Source organism: Diabrotica undecimpunctata, chromosome 7, assembly GCF_040954645.1.
Source record: "Diabrotica undecimpunctata isolate CICGRU chromosome 7, icDiaUnde3, whole genome shotgun sequence".
In the NCBI taxonomy this organism is placed as follows: Eukaryota; Metazoa; Arthropoda; class Insecta; order Coleoptera; family Chrysomelidae; genus Diabrotica; species Diabrotica undecimpunctata.
Window position 1 is genome coordinate 117207433 of NC_092809.1, and position 9471 is coordinate 117216903.

General features: G+C 34.8%; 1 long non-coding RNA gene across 1 annotated transcript in view; it reads left to right on the forward strand.

Moving 5' to 3' along the window:
• LOC140446944 (uncharacterized) overlaps positions 1 to 8975 on the forward strand; it is a 157238-nt gene extending 148263 nt beyond the window's left edge. Inside the window, exon 3 of the long non-coding RNA XR_011951538.1 lies at positions 8903 to 8975. This is a non-coding gene — a long non-coding RNA (uncharacterized lncRNA). The remainder of the gene's footprint in view (positions 1 to 8902) is intronic.
• The last annotated feature ends 496 nt before the right edge of the window (positions 8976 to 9471 follow it).

The window sequence follows — 9471 nt, forward strand, 5'->3', positions numbered from 1 at the left end:
AGGACTGTTTAACTGCTTTGTACACACCAACATCCAAAGGCTGCACAAGGTGTGACGTGTGAGCTGGCAAGCAGATTATTTCTACGTTATTCTCAACAGCTGCTTCTACAAGTTCTAAAGATATGTGCGAGTTATGACTATCAAGAATTAGTAATTTCGTTTCTTCGTATTTTAAAGTTTCCGGTACAAAACAGCTTATTAACCAATCAAAAAATTGAGCCGATTCCATCCAGCCAGATGGGGAATAGTTGTAACGAGCATTGGCGGGACCATTAACATACCAAGTATGGTACAGGTGCAACCCTTTGTAATTAATGAACATCGGCAAAAAATCATCAATGGCATTGCAGCACATTAGAACTGTGTACGTAGCTTTTTTAGAACTGGCAACTAATTTATTTGGATTACGACTTCCTCTCCTACAAAGCACCTTTTGGACACCAGCATCGGTTTGAAATCCGGTCTCATCGCAGTTAAATATATTTTGGGGTTTGGTCTGTAAGCCACATCGGTTAACAACCAACTCTAGTTTTTGATAAAAGTCCTCTATCACTTCCTGTGATCCTACCATTGCCCTGTTTTTCGGCAGAGACCATCTTCTTTCAAACATCAGGCACTAGTCTGCACCTGGCATACCATTGGCAAATGGATTGGGCCGATCCATTCGCCTAACGTAATCTTGTACGCAACGTTGTAGTTGAAATCGGTCGAAACCATAACCCCACTCTCCCAGTTTTACCAATGAATGAACCAAAAGCTCTTCCTCTTGATGTGTAAGAACTGTTGGTCTACCAACATTCTTGCATTTTATCCCCTTTACATGATTTAATAACGTTATTCTATTAATACCATGACGTTCTGCCGATCTTTTACAACTTTAGCCATTTTTTACTTCTTCAACTGCTTTCTTTATTTCTTTACAATCATATTTCTTATAACTTCGGGCATCAGGGCGCCTGGGTTTCTTGGAACGGGGCATCTGAAACCACAAAGATCATTCTGTAGGTGACACTTTTGGTCCAGGGGTAAGATTGACACTGTCATTCTTAAACGAGCTGGCAACATTGACACTGTCAATGTTCACATCAAGGCTAACTTTGACACTGTCAATTTTAACCTATAAACGGAAAGTGCAGAAAAAAGCTGTTTGCAACAACAGTGTGTTCTAATATTAAAAACTATAAGTGGTAATTGATTAAATACCATCCACTTACCTTGTTCAGCTAAATTACGTTTTTGAAAGGCCGTTTGTTGAAAGTTCCTTTAGCACAAAATTCACGTACAAGCCAAGAGTGTTGCCGGAGTCTCGGCACTTCGCTGTTAGATGGCGCTAGAGTAGGAGTATTTATAGATACCTTTACATTGGCGTTATCTTTATTAGCAGATGAACAGAAAACTAAATTCAAACAAATGTCAATGTTGTACCAGTGTCAATGTTGGTCCGCGTTACCTTAATTGACGATTTTATTTCATTATTTTAGATTCATATCGGTAATTCTTAAAGTTTGGGTAAATTAGCTTCCAGAAATCTATTAAAAGATTAAAATGTTTGTCAGTTTTACATATTTTTGGTGAAAGTTTGTAGATTAAACCCTCCCTTTCCGTTGGCTATTGTTGTCGCAGTCGCTGCGTCTGTGGATGGTTCTGATAAGGACAATATGAATAAATTTGTAGTGTACGTTATTTCCCAAAGTTAAAATCTTATAGTTTTTACAAACGACCCCCTCCCCTAGTGGCTTCTGTTATACATTTTGTAATGTATTTTTAGTAGTAGCATTCGACACTCAGTTCTGTAAGTAATAAATAGTTCTATGAAAATTGTCCTCGTATAATATTTTAATTTAATAAAATAATATTTTATAGCAAATATAACTCACGATAAACTAATCGTGGGTCGTTACAGTTATAAAGAAACAAAACGAAGAAAATTCTTTTTTTTTTTCTTTTTTAAATAGAAAGGTGCTAAGTACTCACCTACTTTTCTTCAGTAACGGGACGGAATATATCATTATTTTGCATGTTAGTATTTTCAGCAGGGTCTTCTTGTGTAGTTTTAACTACTCCTTATAAAATTTTGTAGAATTGTTGATGCAAAGGATTATTAAAGTATAGTATCATTGATTGGAGGATCTTCTTTTTGTTCGCCATAATTCGAACTCTAAAAATGAATGGGTTCTCTTGAGATTTATAGGATTCCCTTTTTCAACACGTATCCTAACTGCTTTGCTAACTTGTAGCTTAGTGGTATTTAACATTTTCTAAGCAGTCTCTTTAATATTCCAAAAACCAGACCATGTCGATGACATCGAAAGATGGAGTGAATTTTGCGGAATTAATAACGTTGATTAAATCCTCCGGCCCGAATGCTTTTATATATTTTGTCCGTTTTTCTATTAGGGCAAAATCCCTGTCATAAGGCATGAAACTGTGGCCGGTTACCAAAATTTGCTCTATAGAATCGTATACGCCATAAGAAAATAAAAACATCAACAAACAAAAAAAATTTATTTTTATTTTGGCCACCACAGTTGTCGCTCTAAATAATGATGTCCTTCTTGTTAGTAAAGCCACTATTTAAAAACGTAGCAGGCACGACACAATTTCGTTTGCGCCATGTCTCTAGAATTCGTCGTTTCACAGAAACATGGAGGCATTATTTATGTCCTCTACATATATTCCAAAGTTGTAACAGGAAAGCTAAGACAAGTAGAACATATCTGAGGGAACTAACGTTGGCACAAACATAACCTGTTCCAGATCCATGGATAAGCAGCAAACCTTGGTACCAGGTTGTTGTGATTCTGTTTCATCTTGCTTGAGTAGTTCTCTTGCCTTTTCGGCTTTCCTTTGGTGACGTTCTGGCTCACATTTTGACTGATGGCTACTACCTCTGTTTATACGAATTTTACAATAAAATATATCACAGGTGTGACATGTATTCATTTGAGATCGTCGAATTTATAAGTTACTTTAGTATCTGGATACTGCTCTTGATAGGCTATAAACAGTTTGTTATTATTAAAGTCTAGGCTTAGGTATTCTTTACTAGATTTTGCTCTCGTATAATGACCAACATCGCGGAGTATTAAATTACCGTGCTCTTTTATAGCAAAGCGATCATCTTCAGAATATAGCGATTTTTTGATGAGACGTGCTGCTATCTGAGAAAGTAGTTTAGACTAGTTTCTTTATATTTATAAGAACTAAACCGTTCTAGCTTATTGTTGTTTGACGTCAACTATCTTCCGGAACATCATAGCCATGTCGGCGCTTTCTAACCCGTAGGAGCTGTATAAGACCTATCAGATAAGCACTTTGTTTTGATGTTCTGTCGGTGAAACTTTTCAAACAGGGATTTTTGCCAGCGATAACTGATAGTTGTACAATTAAATTTGCACGTACAAATTACCTAACAATAAAAAATATTTAAAGTAAGACAGAGTGCAAGATGATAGGTTATGTTACAAACCTCCTGTGTTAGCAACGGTTTTGCTACTATATCTTTACGTTTTTTAGTTTTATATGTTTTGACAGCCTCCCTAAGTTGTGTTTGTTCCTTGCCAAAGCTGCCAGTATGATTTCTTCTTCCGGTTTTCACTTCACTCATTGCAACAAACTGTACCCTTTAATCACAACAAAATTAGTAATAATAAATTTGACAGTCTGGCATATAACCCCTATGTAAAGCAACAGGCAAGGCACATACCGCTGGCGCGGTATGTGCCTTGCACAGTCCTTGTACAGTCCCTATACAAAGTTAAGTATTAGGAATGGCATCTAGCGCCTTTGTTAGGACGTACAGCATGGCACATATAACCGTTCTATGGCAATAACTCAAAATCAAAAGTTTTGGCACTTGACACCTTTGAAACTTCCACTCTTTAATAACCTTTTTCAATATAAAAAATGCTGCTGAAATGATCGTACCGCCTGTATAAATAATATCTTAGTATGTTAGTGTGTGAAGCGGATATATACTCGGCTATGATCCCTCTCTAGTGCCATCCCTACTTGTGGAGTATTGGTGCTTATGCGTTTCTTGGCCAAAAGTGAAAGATTTCTGACTACTAGTTGCTTCCATTCTCTTCTATTTCTTACTATGTTTTTGACTTCAACCCATCTTATTCCAATTTATTCGTGTTCTCCCGTCATAGTTCTTTTCAGCTTTTGTCTGGCCTTCCTCTCTTTGTTTTCTCTCTGGTTGGTATTGTATTGTGCTTGTCTCTACGTTGGGCCAGTATGTTTTCTTAAGGATTTTTTTACAAAAGTTTGTAGTTGTTTAGTTGTAAGTTCGTCGGGTTTCCATATTTCTACTAAGTAAAGTATTACAACATACATAAAAAGGTTAAGGAAATGGCAGGACTGCAAAAAAGAAACCACAACACAACTCTTTTAGATAAAAATGGAAATACTATGATAACGACTGACGAAAAACTAAAACGATGGGAAGAGTATATGAAAGAGCTCTTCGACGACGAAAGAGGAAACTCACAAGACTTGTCTTTTGAGGACAGAGAAATAAGTGTAGAAATTACAAAGGAAGAAATACTGTATGCACTAAAGAACACCAGAAACGGAAAAAGCACGGGGCCAAATCAACTGCCTATTGATATCCTTAAAATAATAGAAAATGAGTACATTGATGTCCTCTTAAAGCTTTTTAATAAAATTTATCAATCGGGTGACATACCCAACGAATGGTTGACCTCAACATTCATTTGTCTCCCAAAAAAAAATTGTTGGAGAATGCAACGACCACCGTACCATAAGCCTGATGTCTCACACACTTAAATTGTTTTTAAAGATCATTCATAAACGCATTTACAAAACACTTGATATGGATATTGAAGAAACTCAATTTGGATTCCGTAATGGCGTAGGTACCCGTGAAGCTCTATTTGCATTCAACGTACTAATCCAGAGATGCTTGAATGTGAACCAAGATATGTACGTCTGTTTCATAGACTACAACAAAGCTTTCGACAAAGTCCGCCACAAAGAGCTAATGGACATCCTCAAAGCAAAACAACTACAACACAATGACCTTCGAATTATAACAAATCTATATTATAAATAGCAGGCACACGTACGTATTAATGAACACATATCAGAAGAGTTCGAAGTTAAAAGAGGAGTGCGACAGGGGTGTGTATTGTCACCACTACTATTCAATGCATACTCTAAAGAAATTATGAAAAGAGCTCTTGAGGGAGAAACAGCAGGAATCAAGGTCAATGGAACACCAATTAACAACATTAGATATGCGGACGATACTATCATAATAACAGACAACCTCCAAGACCTCCAAAAGCTAATGAACAAGATAGTTGAGTATGGAGAAGAATATGGATTATCAATAAACACCAAGATAACCAAATTTATGAGGATAACAAAAACCCAAAATATTGGTGAAAGCCTGACAATTAACGGTAGTGCTTTAGAACAAGTTGAAAACTACCACTATCTTGGCACAATAATTAATCACACAAACGATTACTCCAAAGAAATCAAAGTTCAAATAGAGAAAGCACGTACAAACTTCAATAAAATGAGAAAGGTACTTTGTGCAAGAGAACTAAAATTGGACTTAAGAGTTAGGCTGGCAAGGTGTTATATTTTCTCGACTCTGCTTTATGGGATAGAAGCATGGACACTTAACGCGTCGACTGCTAAAAAGTTGGAAGCATTTGAAATGTGGGTGTATAGAAGAATCCTGAAGATATCATGGACCGAGCATGTAATAAACAACGACGTCATGAGAAGAATCAACATAAGAATGGAAGTATTGGAAACCATAAACACACGAAAGCTGCAATACCTGAGGCATGTTATGCGTAATGAGAGATACAACCTACTTCAATTGATTATACAAGGGAAAATCCAGGGCAAGAGAAGTGTAGGAAGAAGAAGAATCTCATGGTTGCGTAACTTGAGGGAATGGTACGGATGCACATCAATCGAACTATTCAGAGCGGCAGCATCTAAGATCAGAATAGCCATGCTGATTGCCAACCTCCGTTGGAAGAAAGTATTATACTTTTGATACAACTATTAAATATTTTAATTTTCGTTGTTTCCTATATTTCGTTCGTTTATGTTTTCTGTGTTTATACGGAACTGGATCGTGTCGGAATACCGTGCTAATTTGTCAATTTTTGTTTGAATGTGATTTCAGTGTTCAGTTATCATGTGATCCGCAAATTGAAGATCTAACTTTTTGAATAAGTTCAATCTGATACGTGCTGGATCGTCAGTTGTTTTTACCATTATCCAATCTTTCATAGTAAGAAATTGGGTAGAAGATAGTACACAACTCTGACTCCACTTTTTACGGCTATTTCTTCTGTTACCTTACCGGAGTGTCTCAGTTTGGCTTTGTATTCTTAATAGAAAAGTGTTATTATACTCCAATTATTACATCTACTCAGGTCTTCTTTTTTTGTAATTTTGCTATTAATGCCTCGTTTTATTCCTTTAGCAATTCTTTATCAGTCCATGTCTTTTTTAAAAGTGTATGTAATATTTCTATTAATTTTTTAGTAGCTGCTTTTATTATGTCAATGGGAATATTGTCGATTCCTGCGGCTTTCTTATTTTTTTTTACAAGTTTTATTATGTTTCCAATTTACCTCTATTATTGTAATTTCTCCAATATTCGTTTCTAGCTCTGCTAGTTCTAATTCCTCTTCTACGACTGTTGTTATTTCATGTTAGGCACATATTATTTCTTCGAAATATTTCTGATCTTTTAATCTGTGTTCTTAACTATGCTTAACTTCTTGTATATTTTTGTGCTTTTAGGTTCTGTTAGGTCTTGTAGGATTGTATATTATGTTCATAGGTCGTTTTCTTGTGATGCTTTCACTGATATATTTAGCATATCATTTATACGTTTCTTCAATATTTTCTGGTTTGTTTTTTAATTCTGCGTTTTTTGCTTTGTATTTCCTTTCTCTTCTTCCAATTTTTCCTTTTTGTAAGACTTCTTCAAGTCTTACAAAATCTTTAGTTATCCTTTTTTTTATTTCTCTTTTTTTCTATCTCTCTCTCTGTTCCCTCCTTTCTTATCACTTGTTCATTCTCTGTATTATTATTGTCTATTTCAGCTTTAAAGTCTCCGATTATTATTTTGATATCTCTATATTTATTATTAATCCTATTATACCTTGTTTGTAGTTGTTCGTAAAATTCTTCCTTTTCATGTTTTTATTTGTAGAAGCGTGTACATTTACTACCATTATGTTATAGTATCTTGTCTTTAGTCTCACTCAAACAATCCCTTCTAATACTCTCTCCCACTCTATTAAAGCCTTTCTTCTCTTTTGGGCTTACCGTAATGCCACTCCCTTTTCGTGTTTATCACTTACGTTTGTAATCCTAAAATATATCATTAGTTGTTGGGTTCCTACTAGTATTGATCAACTGCCATTACATCGTACTTAGCTTAGTCCGACAATGCCTACCTTGTACTTATTAATCTCTTGGTTTACTTTCTCTAATTTGCCAGTTTCATAAAGGATATACTATGAATATGTGCTCTCCTACTCTCTTGTGTCTATTTCGGTATAAGATCCCAATAGACCTATTTTAGGGACGGCACCCCAACCACGCAAGTTATGATTATCGTTTAATTTCTCCAGTGGGAGAAGTCATGTCCAAATCGAAACTCTCTTTTAAAAACCATAAATTTTTACACATCCTATCCAATCGCCAGAAGTAAAACTAGCACAAAAAAATGATTGGAGAAGGCAATGGGAAATCATCTCAATTAATTTTTCGCATTATAATTATCATGGAGCTCAACAGCTAAGAATATATTACTGGTCATGGACTTCGGAAGACAAGATTCCGCAGAGTATCGGACTGTGGCTTCCTTCCGGTCGTTGTTACGTAAGATACCTACAGGTGAAGACATAAGACAACCTTCCTAAATATTTCAGAGAACACAATTAGAATAGGGCAATAAAATGTCTTTATGGGAGTAATTTATTTTATGTCATATCAGGTCGATATTTTGAATGTTCTTTCTTACTAATCACCATAAATTTAGTTTTCTTTCTGTCCATATTTCTAAAAATTCAACGGGTATTTTATCAAACCCTATTGCTTTCCTATCTTTCTTTTGATCTATAGGTTTTATCACGTCAGTTTTCAATATCTTTGGTCCATTCAGGTCAAATGTTCGTTACATTACATTTGTTGTGTAAATTTCCCAAGTTTGTAACTATTTGTCTTTGTGTGCGGTATAAGTTTGTTGTTTATTAACATTACAAACTATCTTTTCGTGTAAGTATAAGTAAACTCTTCGATTTAATGCATGTGAAAGCTGCCGTTTTCATTATTTTAGCCCGTGGGCTGGACGATTGGCTTCCGATTTGGCAAACGGTGTTTGCTTATCTAGCCGATCATGTTGAGGGTCTCACGACCAAGTCCGTCTCTAAGGTGCACGGCACGGTCTCAATGCTCAGGAATCGCAGTAACTCAATTTGGGGTATCTATGGAAAAAATTCCCAGGTGTATAATATTCTCATTTGCCCCGTGTATAATGTTTTTGAATATTCCTTTTTTTCTCTTAAAGCATTTTATGTTTCTTCACTTTTCGAGTTCAACTAGTGTTGAGTAAACCAACCCTATGACCTCAACTTATACTTATCTTGCGATATTCTACTTTATGTATGTTTTACAATTCCACTTGACGCGTTTTATATTATTTTATCTATCTAGCATGGCGCTACCAGTTGACTGTTTGCGTTTTGCTTCTATCTTTATTCTCTAATACCACTCCAAAATTATATGTAACATGTATTTTTGATATTATTCGAATTTATTTTCGTCATTCAGCTTTGCTTTATGTTGAACTTAAGCTATACAACGATTCATTTCAAATTCTTGTTTATTTTAGCTTGGGCAAAATTTACTGAAACCAAAGAAGTTCATCCAGACGATTTGGATAGCCTGGACTTATATTATCTAAGTAAGTATTTTTTTTAATGCATTCTCTGCTAGTGATACTACTACAGCTTTTGGAAAATTGCAAAAATTCTTGTAATAAATACTGATATTGATATTGATATTGTTCTTTACATTTTATTGATACTCAAAATATAACCCATCTAGTTTAATGACTAATTTTAGGAATGTTACATGTGTTACGATAAACTATAATATTGAATTTTTCTATAATTTATATGGCAAAATAACTCTGTATACACACATTAGTTTTAAAAACGCTTTAAAAACGTTTTAATTTTGTTATAGATAAACTTATTGATGGATACTTCATAAAAAGATCTATAATACTAAATAAAATTTGAATTCGTAAACAGTTATTTTCTTTTATAATAAAAATTGTTTGTATCAGAATATTACTTTTTGGCGCCATCTTCTTGTCAATAGAAGAAACAGACAATTCTTCATGTGTAACTTTATAGAAATTCTTTTGTCTATATATTATATGCGTATATATTCTTT